The 13109-nt window shown below is 49.5% G+C and overlaps 1 protein-coding gene across 1 annotated transcript in view; it reads left to right on the top strand.

Annotated features, from left to right (window-relative positions):
* LOC147674141 (5-hydroxytryptamine receptor 3A-like) overlaps positions 1-13109 on the top strand; it is an 874588-nt gene that overhangs the window by 131713 nt on the left and 729766 nt on the right. The gene's annotated exons all lie outside the window — the stretch shown is intronic.

The raw sequence follows: 13109 nt of genomic DNA, 5'->3' as shown, positions 1-13109 counted from the left end.
GTGTCATAGAGCAGGATCCTGAGGGCCTGGCAGCATAACGGCCCCCCCGCTAACTGCGCACCACCCGTTACGAGTGGAACAGAGCGCCTAACCTTGTGGCCATCACGCACAGGACTCAACAGTGTTCATTGCGGGGGCCCACCCACCCGGCTGCCTTGCAGCGTCGACCAGCCCCATGTCAGGGGGGACCAGAGCGAAGACCGGCACCGGCGGGACACTGAACAAAGGGAAGATGGTGAAGAACTCTGAGGCTGACCAGACTGCCTCCAAATTGGACACTATGCTGGCGGCCATGGAGCGCCTGGAGGAATCCATGCAGCTGACCCGTACATCGCTGGAGACCAAGATCGATAAGGTGGCGTTGGACCTGACGCATCTCCGAGCAGACCACAAGAAATTGTCCGAACGCACCACGGCCCTGGAACAAACGATGACGGAGACCTCGCCCAAGCTGGCACAGACGGACAAGCACGTACGTGACCTGCTCAACCGGGTGGAGTTCCTCGAGGACAGGGCGGAGGATGCGGAGGGACGGGCCAGGAGAAACAATGTACGCATAGTAGGCCTGCCGGAACGATGGGAGCGGAGGGAGACAGCGGAGCACATGGAGGCCTGGCTCCGAGAACTATTGCCAGAGGGCACACTTTCACCGTATTTTGTAGTGGAAAGAGCGCACAGAGTGCCGTCCCGTCCACCCCCGGAGGGCTCCAACCCGAGACCAATGCTTATGCGGGTACTAAACTACCGTGATCGTGACGCCATCCTTCGCGAAACACGGAAACTATCGGATATAAAGGTGGACAACGCCAAGGTGATGTTCTTCCCCGACTACACAGTGCAGGTCCAACCACAACGTCAATCGTTCTTAGCGGTGAAACAACGCCTCAGACGTCTGGCTCTCAAGTACTCACTACTGTTCCCGGCACGCCTCCGAGTGGTGGCACCGGACAAGACCCACTTCTTTGATACTCCTGAGGCAGCGGAGACCTGGTTGGATTCTGGGGTAGATACGGGTCACGGGTCCGCACCGACGGAGCAACGCAGGAACCAAGGCACCCGCAGACGAAGACACCGGCGCACCTCGAGGGCCGGATCACCAGCCGCGGACACCGAGATAGGCCCCACACCGGAGCAAATTCAGAATGAACAGCAAGAGGCCCTCCGGATAGCAGCTGAGATCAGTGGATCACAGTCACCCATCCTGATCTCCAACGCAAGCCCGCGATCACGCGGGAGCGAAGACGACGAATATTTGTACGGACTGCCAGATGATCTGAATACAGAGGGCCTACCAGATGTCACACCCCAAACAGCGGACCTGATAGCATAGCAACCCTCCTCACCCTAGCCCTGGCTGGGCCACTGCAACTGGCGACACTCAGCAGTTTGTACCCTACCATGGTTGACCCACTTGGGGACCCCCACCGGCACTCCTAGAGACCCCGGTGGCCACAGCCGGTTCTCTCCCCGGGGCCTGTGCTCTGCTTCCGACCCCCCCCCCACCTCCCAGATGGACCATGTGCTGCCACTGCCGCTTGGAAGGGGGGACGGAGCCGTTCCACTCGAGTAACATCGGAAACACTGTGTTGGAGGGGTGGACGGACCCCTAGAGGTGAGTGCCCCCTCGGGGGAAAAGCAGATGAGGTCCCCCCCGGAACTAAACATCCGAGCCATGTGACATTAGACACTCTGGCCCTGCTTGAGGGCACTGCCATTGACTTCTGCTGCCAATTGGCCCACTGCCCGTGGAGGGGAGCCACCACGGCTCCCTTGGCCTAGTGAACTACTTTGTTTTACCTACGTGACGTACTTTGTCATCCCCCCACTGAACTCACGGATTGATGGAGCTCGTTGGAGCGTTTGGGCGACGACTTGTTTTGTTGTTGCCCTTTTGGTATTATGGTTCTGTTCCTGTTCTTTTTGAGACTAGTGTCGGCACTGCAGTGTTACAGCGCGCATTCCTGGGTCTGTGTGGGATGGCGGGTGGGAAAAATGGCCATTGATAACTGCTGCTGTGCGTGTGTGGGCGGGGCGGGCTGGGGGTTGGGAGGGCGAGTGCTTGGGCGAGATGGATACTGTGATGTCCACGGTTAAATTTTGTACCTGGAATGTCAGGGGCATGCACACACCCTCGCGTAGATACCAGGTGTACTCCTATCTTAAAAGACATCATACAGATTGCACTACTACAGGAGACCCACCTGGTCGCCACTGAGGTAGCCACACTTCGCCGTAGGTGGAGGGGGCAAATATTCGCCACAACCTTTTCAGCGTTTGCACGAGGGACTCTGATCTGGGTACGGCCGGGGGTTTCCTTTGCACTGACACACAGCAGCGTTGACACTGAGGGGCGCTATGTTTTCATACAGGGCAGACTAGACGGGCAACAGATTGTTATAGCCTCCATCTACGCACCTAATGTCGAACAGGGAAAATTTCTAACACGATTATCGGCAGTGATTGCACCTTGGCCTGACGTACCCCTGCTGCTGGGTGGGGATTACAACAGTGTGCTAGATATCTCCCTTGACCGCTCGTCCACCCCGACGATGATCGCCCCTGCGCAAGCAACCTCCAGGGCCCTACTTGATTGGGCGGCGCAGTGGAACCTACAAGATGCCTGGCGAGTCAGAAACCCCACCGCCCGGGTGTATTCCTACTACTCTGGGGCCCATTCGTTGCACGTCAGACTAGATAGATATATGATGTCCCGCGACCTGATCCCTTCCGTGACAGACACTGACTATCTGGGGCGGACACACTCAGACCACAACCCACACACTCTAGTTTATGGATGGAGGCGACCATGCCCTCCTGTACCCACATGGCGCCTACAACCGGATCTCCTTCTCGACACCCCATTCCGAGAGGAGATACTAGGAGGGTGATACAGTACTTTGAGGACAATAGCGACTCGACCTGGTCCCCGAAAATTGAGTGGGACGCCTTCAAGGCGGTGATCAGGGGGACCTGCCTCGGAGTACAGGCGGGCCTACGGGGACAGGTGGAGAGAGACCTGATACGGGCGGAAGAGGCGCTACTAGACAAAGAACGGGAGGCGGCGGAGGGCGATGACTCCCGGCTGGCCTCGGCCAGGGCGGATCACGCTCTATCGGTGGAGAGGCTGAAGAACATTAATTTCGCGGCGCACTCCGCACGCACCCATAACGCAGGTGATAAAACTGGCAGGCTCTTGTCGTGGCTGATACGACAGGACACCCAGTCCGTGTCGGTGCTGTCGATCCGTACGACTCAGGGCGTTAAAGTCTACACCCAGAAACAGATACACGAAGCGTTCACATCGCATTACAGGTCCTTATACAGCTCACGGCTGCGGGCCACCGTGGTGGAGATCACGGACTATCTGGCGACACTACAACTTCCGACAGCCACTCCTGCCCACCAGACGGAGCTCGGTGCTGCGCTTACCAGCGAGGAACTACAGGAGGTGATTTTTTCCCTCTCCAATGGCAAGGCACTGGGCCCTGACGGGCTCCCGGCTGAATTCTACAAGGCCTACTCATTGGTGTTAATACCGGAACTGTTGAAGGTGTATAAGGCGGCATCGGAAGATGCTGAACTCCCAGCGTCCTTGAATGAAGCCAACGTGATCTCCCTGCTAAAACCAGGTAGAGAGGCAACCGAGCTCAGCTCGTACAGACCATTAGCGCTCCTCAACACCATCAGAGGCCATTAGGGAGTGTCTAGATGGAGGCGGCAGAGCGGTCCTGGTTTTGCTGGACTTATCTGCCGCCTTCGACACGGTACCCCATGCCCAGTTGCTGACTAGGCTGGCAGAGGTGGGGTTGTCAGGTGCGGTTCTGGCCTGGCTGTCTTCGTTTCTGTCTGAGCGGTCGCAGCAAGTTTGGCTGCCCCCATTTGCCTCATCACCCAAGAAGCTCACCACCGGGGTACCATAGGGCTCGACGCTAAGCCCACTGCTGTTCAACGTTTATATGACCCCGTTGATCTATCTGGCTGAGCAGTGGGGAGCCAAAATAATGTCATACCCTGATGACACACAGCTGTTGTTCACCTGGCCTAAGGACTGCTTAGACGCTCAGGCTGTCTGTTCTTGTTTGACTCATGTCTTCCGATGGCTTGTCTCAGCCCAGCTCAAATGCAACGAGGACAAGTCAGAGCTACTATTTTATGGCAATTTTCCGGCCAATTTTAGGGAGCTTATTTGGCCGACTGATTTTGCATGTCCTAGCTATCACGGAGGCCCGGCCAAAAACCTGGGGGTCTGGTTTGGACAGGATCTTAAGTTTGAAGCTCATCTAAAAAAACTTACTGCGACCTGTTTTGCGACCCTCAAGTCACTCAAGAGATTCCTTCCACTTCTTCACAGGGAGGCGAAGGAGTCTGTTTTGCGTGCTTTGATTCTGTCAAGGCTCGATTATGCCAATGCTCTCTACAGTGCTCTCCCTAAATACCTCATTAAGTGTTTGCAGATCATTCAGAACGCGGCCGTGCGACTTCTGTTCCATCTTCCACGAAGAACTAGTGCACGTGCCCATCTCCGAGAGCTCCACTGGCTCCCAGTGGCACACCGCATTTTGTTCAAATCACTGGTTCTGGCCTTTCGGGCCGTGCATCAGCAAGGCCCTCAATACTTGCACAAGAGGTTCACCTTTTACACTCCTCATCGTGCTCTTCGATCGGCCAATCTCCGTCTGATGTCTATGCCTAAAGTCAGATATGCGAGATTGGGTGGTCAGTCAATATCTGTCCAAACAGCACGGGCCTGGAATGCCTTGCCGCTTTTTTTGAGATCATCAACTACATTAGTAGGATTTAAGAAAGGGCTAAAAACCCATCTTTTTAACCTCAGTATTTAGTTTTTCTGTTTCTTTATGTCTTTAGGATTGGGTCAGCTTAGTGCTTACATATCGCGCCAGGATACTTTGTAGTAGCAGAGCGCGTAATAAAATGTTTTATAACATAACATAACAACACCGATTACAAAATCTTAGCAGCGACATTGGCCCGGAGGCTTGCACCACTAGTCCCCATGCTGGTACACTCTGACCAGAATGGCTTTGTGCCCACCCGGAGCACGTCTTACAATCTGCGCCGCTTTTTCAGAGTCCAACGGTATGCGATTCCCACCTGGCCACGTTCAGGATGCATAATACTTGATCTGGAAAAAGCGTTTGACTCGGTGGAATGGGCCGATCTCCTCCGAGTCCTCGAGAAATACGAGCTGGGCGACGCCTATGTCCAGATGGTGGGGCTCCTCTACCAGGCACCCGAGGTACGAGTCCGGACTGGGCGATTGTTCTCTGACAGGATTCGGATTGGGAGGGGCACCAGGCAGGGCTGTCCCCTCTCCCCCCTATTATTTGCCCTTGTGATGGAGCCATTGGCAGAACTGCTCCGTGCCTCCGGCGACACCTGGGGTATCCCGCTGGCAGATGGCGTCCACTCGGTGTCTCTGTATGCCGACGACTTATTGTTATATATCAGGGATCTCGCCCATATACCTGCGGCAATCACGGATATCTTTCAAACGTTCGGAGACATGTCAGGACTCCGCGTTAACTGGACTAAATCGGGAGCTTATGCGTTCAGTGACAAGATGCCACAATGTGATGTGCGCATGATGGGAGAGACGCTCCGATGGCACCCGACGGTATTCAGGTATCTAGGGATCCTCATATATCGGGACCCTATAGATCTCCTGGAGGGCAACCTCGTGAGAGCCATATCCTCTCTATCGGCCCAGGTCACGTTCTGGAACTCCCTCCCATTGAATGTGCCGGCCCGAGTGGCGCTAACCAAGATGATAATGCTCCCCCGGCTCCTCTACTTTTATGCTAACCTACCAGTGTATGTACCGGCACGCATATTCAAGGGGTTGGAGGCCCTCACCAGGCACCTCATCTGGAATAAAGGGCGCCCCCGAGTAGCATTGAGGACCCTCTACGCGGCCTCGGACTCTGGTGGCTTGGCAGTTCCCAATCAGGAACTTTATTATTTAGCGGCCCAGCTACAATGGGTTGCCTACTGGCTGAGTGGTAAGAACCTGATGGATACGGCCACGATCGACACTACCCTGTCCCCCGTACAAGTGCTGACACTCTTCCACCCCCTGACGCGGGGCCGACCCCCCGTTCAGATCCATGTGGCAGTCGCGAGGCAGTGCTATGTGCGGTGCCTCAGACTCACCAACAGTACGGTACCCTATGCCCCGAACCTGCCTCTACTGGGGACCCCCCTGGGTACTGGCGCGCTGTCTTCAACCGAGCTACGCAGCTGGACTGCGGCAGACTTGGACGAACTAGGAGGCCTGTATAGTGACGGAGAGCTGTTGCCTTTTGAGACCTTGGCCGCAGACACCGGCCTGCCAGTGGGCCAATTTCTAGCGCACGCCAGGCTTCTCCGCGAGCTAACGAAGGCATGGGGTGACTTGGCCCACGAGCCGCCCACACATATGCTAATCCAGTATCTGCATGTGATGGGCGACGGTTCCCATATAGTGCATTGGTTGGCACAAGCGCTACACAGTCATACTCAATTCTCCTCCCAAAGGCTGAGAGAGAAGTGGACGACCGACCGGGGTAGAGTCTAGTCAGACAAACAGTGGGCTGCGGTATTGGCAGGCGCCGGAAATATTCCACGCAACGCGCGATTTAAGATCATCCAATATTACATAATACACCGCGCGTATTTGTCCCCAGACAAACTGAAACGCTACTTCGGACTCACGTCGTCGGCGTGCCCCAGGTGCGGCCTCCAGAACTCAGACTTCCTACACGCACTTTGGAGTTGCGCCCAACTCACCTTGTACTGGTCAGCGGTCGCTGACACATTGACGGCGGCCACGGGCGATACCCTCCCCAAGACGTGGGAAGCATGCCTACTGGGGCTCTACAAGAGAACCAAACAGACCAAACTAAGGGCACGTTTCTGGGACCTTGGACTCATTACAGCTAAGCGGCTCATCACGAAACGATGGAAGAGTGCCGCCCCCCCGCGCCCTGTTGACTGGCGCCGCTCTTTTGACAACTGGGCTTGCGCGGAGAGTGTGTCTCTACACAGGGAGGAGACCGCGGGCCTCTGGAAGTACCCGATTGCCCAAGACTGGGACGCTGCCCTGGCCGCGTACCACCGGGCGTGCACCCGGGCCGGTATAGGGTAACCGCCCCGACGCGGAACAGTGAGGGTCCTGTCGTCTACCGTCCGGTTGTGGAGCAACCCCCCCCTCCCTTCCCTCCCCCGGCCACCGAGGTCCTGCCCAGCTGGAGGAGCCCCCTGTCGTTCCCCCCCCCCCCGTCCCGCGATCGCAGCAGCCATACATACTCAGCCGCCCCCACACGGCCCACATAGGATGCAACACACACAGCTAGGATCACTGATACATTACTGTACACGCACATACTAGTCCGACTGTTGTTTAAATGTTTCTCCCTCCCCCCACCATTTACTTCCCTGTTGTGTTTCCTGGTTGGCAGTGTGATTGTTTCTACTGTACCCATGATGATGTCCGATTTCCCCTCCCCGTTTACTCTTCACACAATGCCTGTTGGACACTGCCAAGATCAGGAGACTGTATCCCAACGACCCATGTAACAGTGTGGGATGTGATCCTGCCTTTGACTACTTCTGTGCCGACCAGGAAAAGCGGCCTAAGACAATGGTTGTTGGCTTACGAGACCACCTTGGTCCTTTTGCAGTGCTGCGGGCTACGAGCACCGCAACCCGAGACTTTTCCTGGCACTGCCGTTTGCGGACTAATGCATCTCCCCTGGCTACTGTTTATTTTCACTTATGTATGACTGATGTCAAAGCATGCTACTAGCTGGGTAACGTTTGTAGTAATTACTCTTTTTTATGACATTGTGTGATCAACTGCCTTATTACCTGTGAAACTAAATAAAGTTTGGGACCATTGGTCTTAAATAAAAAAAAAATCAAGGTTTTAAGGACATCATTCGCATCACCCCAATGCTGAACTACATTGGTTCACCTTTAAGCCCTCAGAACCTAAAGCAGGTGCACCCCCTACAAGACCTTGGATAGTCATGCTCCTATTGCCTGACCTGAAAACTTACAGCCTCAAGTAGACAGCTCCTTCCCAGGAGCTATACGTATAAAATAATAAATATCAGGAGCTATGACATCACCAGACTGGAGCCAAATGTACAAAAAAGGGAAATCCAGAAGTCAGGCCTTCTCTGACTATGCTCCTACGTTATGGAAAGCCAGGGTTGGCTGAAGGTTTCATTGAGCCTATTTTAAAGCAAAAAAACTGGGGGCATACCCTCCACAACATCCTTAGTGAAGCATTATTCTTCTGTGTGCGCCCACTAAAACAAACTTTAACCCCGTTCATCAGATAAAATTAAAATATTCCCATGCAATATATTAGGAAGACCAAGGTTAAAATTTGCAGATGGGCATCAAGCTGTCTGTCCTGCCTCTTCCACATTTAGAAGAAAAACCTTGACTTGCCTAATTTGAATTTCTAGAATGATATACCCTGCAATAGCAAAGGTGTCAAAATAGATCTTAAAGGGCCAGATCCATTAGAATTTTTCAGGACAAACTAACTGTCTATGTAAAAGAACAAACTCAGCTAATGTGAACATTCTAAAAAATCAGGCTTGGTTCCAGTTCTCCTGAATCTACATTGGACAATCCCTTGCTATGGTTATCTTTATCCACACATGCTAAATGTAGTAATAAAACCAGCCTCCCCATGTCTTTTTTCTGTCTTCTTGTACATTTCAATAATTTAACCCAGGGGCATCATCTGTCTTCAACATACAGTTTTATATATGTTTTGTCTGAGATATGTCCAGGAAGGCCAGATCCATGCCAGATTTCTGGAATAACCACATAAGATAAAAGCATGCCCAATGGATCTAAATAGAGTTCAATTTATAGTAAGTATTTGTCCTAAGAATTCAGCAAGCAGGAGGTCTTAATACACCAATGCTGGACTACACTGTTCTAAATGCACTCTCCTTTAGTACCCTCTGTACAATTCTGATCTACTCAAAAGAGGCAGTATACACATTGCTTGGTAACTAGAGAACCACACTCTGTCTACCATGTTGTATGCCAAAGGTGGGGGTGAGGGATATGATGAGCTGTGGCCATAGACAAATACCACTAAGCAATACATCGGTGTCACCCATGTTGGCAGACTTGGGTCTGATTTTGATGGGAAGTATGAACAAGCACTATTACTGCCATTTCTATTTGTGCTTGGATCTAGATGTTTCTTTGTCATGCAACAAGTATGGGTGCCCTGGGGATTTTTTTGTGTATTTGTGAATAATTTTTAAATGTGACATATGTGCATAGCATTTTATTCCAGATATTTATAATTACAAATCCCCCTCCACAACTATCTTTTTCGCTATAACCGTGAAAACCTAAGCACAGCTCAGAGAAAAGGTTCTCCTTAATTCTCTTTCCCTGCCATGTTCTTCCTCTCTTCTGTTGCTGTGTATACTTCTCTGGATAGACAGTAACCTCTGACTCTGCTGGTTGAGGCAAATGGTGGGGTGTGAGACAGAAGAACATAGAGATAAACTGAAGGTTATACAAAGAGCGGTGAAATAGGGGGAGTTAGCAATGAGGTAGAGAGATAAGTGAGGTAGGGAGAGACACAAGGTTCAAAGAAAAAGGTGAGACAGCCACAAAGAAAAGATACAGAGAGGTGGAAAGAGGAATAGGCAGGTAGAGGAAGAGAGAAAGAGAGATAGGAAAGGTTTTAGTGAAGCGCAGACAGAGAGCTGTGTAGAAAAAATCTGTTGTTGGCTAGCAGAGTGGGACATAGTGAAGGGTGAGGTCAAGAGAGGGACTGGCAAGTTAGAAAGAGAGGTGAGTTAAAAAGTTAGAGGCAAAGTGAAATAGAGGTAGATCGAGAGTTTCGGATTAATGATAAAAGTCGGAGAATGCAGTGTGGCAGAGTGAGAGGTAACATGAGATGAGTTTTAATAGAGCGTTAGGGGAGTAGTAAGGCAGAGAGAAATAAGAAAGAGAAAGAAAGAAAGAAAGAAAGAAAGAAAGAAAGAAAGAAAGAAAGAAAGAAAGAAAGAAAGAAAGAAAGAAAGAAAGAAAGAAAGAAAGAAAAAGATTCTGAGAAATGAGTACAACAGAAGAAGATGGTGAGGCACTGGAGATGGAGGTAGAAAGATAAGGTTGGAGAAGTGAGGTGCAGTGGTGAATGAACACTGAGGTAAATTGAGAGATTAGGTGCAAGGGTGTTCCCTAGTTTATTGTCCACTTTTCCCATGTTTAAATATTTTTTGGGGCGGAATATAATTGTTGCTTACTCCTACCTACATCAGAACTGCCCCACCTCCTCTTGTAGTTCAGGAAACAGCTGACGCCTATTCAATTTAAGGAGTATTACTCCCTTACAACTGTAAGACCTCACCTGTTAAATGTGTGTCCACAAAACGATCGGACAATCACCTCAACTGATAGGTTACAAACACTCAGCAACCCACGACCAGCATCCGCTACTCACGCACTCACACATCCGCACCCCCTATCTCGGTCCGGGCAGTCAATGACGTCTCACGACTCCCTTAACAATGGTCGACAATTACTCTGGGTGTACGGTACACCCAACCCACTTAAGTTACTCCTTGAGCCTAAGATTTTCCAGGGCTGCGCGCGCTCACAGCCTGATCTCCTTTTATACAACAGGCATTTTCACTCCGCAAGACCTTACACAGTCTGTACACCACTGCAATCTAACAAACACATGCAATTACCACAACTGCTGTTACCGCAACTGTAATTACCACAACTGGAATTACCGCATACCACAATCTAATTCAATGCAATTACCACATATGCCATTACCGCATACCATGATCTAATCAAACGCAATTACAGCAAATGCAATTATCGCAATCAAAATTTACTGCAATCCGAAATTACCGCAAATGCGCTGCTTCGAATTAATACTCACACCATCTTCAGTAACCGCCTTCTTGGACCGCCTTCTAATACCACTTTACCAGTCTTCAAGTTCTGGGCATTGGAGTCAGGAATCAGGACTTTTTGAGGCTTGTGCCTTATTCTAACTTGGGCAATTGTTTATTGTAGCTCCTTCCAGGGCATTAACCTAAACTCTGCTCCTTCTGGTCAAGGTGTAGAACCATATCTTTGCTACCATCCTGTTCCAGCGGAAATCCCACAGTAATCTCGCTTTGGAAAATCTAGGAAATGTGGCACCATTACCTCTGATTACCATTACCCTGACTTCCGCTAAAGGTCGATGGATCTTTGCCACCGTTTATGACCAGGGACTTCTACATAAACATGAGCAAGTCATAAAATGCAAATAAACATTTTAGCCAATAATGAGAGTTATGAGCAGTTTTAAAGGGATTTATTTTCCAATCAAAATTTAAGAATCTCTGACGCTTCATTCAGTAGTCAGGTATCAATCAGAATTGATAACAGAAAAATTCGGTTAGCACAAAGCATCATAATCTGCAAACAGCGCTTTCCATAAAGGAAATAATCCCCATTCTAAGACAATGCGGCTCAATAAATGTCAGCCTGAACTTCTGAAAAGTCCCAGAAGCAAGAGTGAGTTTGCATAAGCCAATCAATAATTAATATTTGTGGAATCTCCCATGAAGGGAAACAAAGAATAGAGCAAATAAGCCTTGGCAAAACCAATTAGTCAAAGCAGAAATCAGAATGGAACTAAACCTACAAACTAATCTGCCTACGTCTGCCTACATTCAGCTCTCCATCAAAGGTCTGCCCTCTCCTTCACTGCATCTGTAAATCACTTCTGCCCTCTCCTTCATTTCTGCGTCGGAGTCTAAAACTCTTCTGCAGCCTTGCATCTCTAAATCTCTGTCTGTCTGTCTCTCTCAAAGGGCTCTGAAAGTTTTCCTGCCTGTGTTCTGAAAGAAAGCATTCTGTCTCTTCCTCTTCTCTCTCCTCTCTCTGCTCTCTGCTTTCTTAGCTAGGAACACGTTTAGCAAATAATAATGTTACAAAGCATGTAACGTGACTTTGCTTCCTCCAACTGCAATCCAGCCTTCTGCAAAAGGATGCCTCCACCCATCTGCATATTTCATAGGTCATCTCTCAGACAGGCTAAGATCCTTCCCACAGTACATTCTGCATTGTATTTAATACAATTTCATCTCCTAACCTTCCTTTTAAAAGAGACATTTTATTTCTAACTACACACATAACATGAGCTGCAAAAGAACCTTTTTTAACTAAGCAAGAAACATTGAACTTGGTAATGCACTTTTAAAATACGTGATTTTCTACTCTCACTAAAGCAAGAAATTAAATGAGGCTTTGTTCAACATTTCCAGCAACTACAGAGATAAAACTCAGATCGAGGTCACAGCTGCAAATCATGTCACTGTTGTAACACGGAGAGTACCATTCATTTGCTTATCTTTAAGGTTGACAGAAACTAACAGAGCAAGCTGAATCATGAGCTGGTTCTGTTTTCTACATGAGCTGGTTCTGTTTTCTACAATATAAAATGTTGTGCTAATTCAAATGCAAGTTATTTTCTACTAAAGCACATTTAACAGTTTTCACAAGTTAGAGTCACGTTTTCATAGTGAGAAGAACATATAACTAAACACATTTAAATCAAATCATGAATTACTTGCACATGGTTTACATAAATTGCTAAATAAAAGTGTCTGGCTGAAGTCTGTGAATTTCAAGAGCTCACGTTTTGCCTCTGTGGCACAGAAAAGTGTGTGTCACCTTTCAAATACAATTCTCTATTTCTGATGCAAAGACAGGTTTTCCATTAGTAAAGAAAGCACAGGTTTAGGCTCTTTCAAACTGAAGGTTATACAAAGAGAGATGAAATAGGGGGAGTTAGCAATGAGGTAGAGAGATAAGTGAGGTAAGGAGAGACACAAGGTTCAAAGAAAAAGGTGAGACAGCCACAAAGAAAAGATACATAGAGGTGGAAAGAGGAATAGGCAGTAGCGAAAGAGAGAAAGAGAGATAGGAAACGTTTTAGTGAAGTGCAGAGAGAGAGCTGTATAGAAAAAATCTATTGTTGGCTAGAAGAGTGGGACATAGTGAAGGGTGAGGTCAAGAGAGGGACTGGCAAGTTACAAAGAGAGGTGAGTTAAAAA

The sequence above is a fragment of the Lissotriton vulgaris genome, chromosome 12 (assembly GCF_964263255.1).
Source record: "Lissotriton vulgaris chromosome 12, aLisVul1.2, whole genome shotgun sequence".
In the NCBI taxonomy this organism is placed as follows: Eukaryota; Metazoa; Chordata; class Amphibia; order Caudata; family Salamandridae; genus Lissotriton; species Lissotriton vulgaris.
Note: the sequence above shows the minus strand (reverse complement) of the source record. Positions and strands in the feature narration are given on the sequence as shown.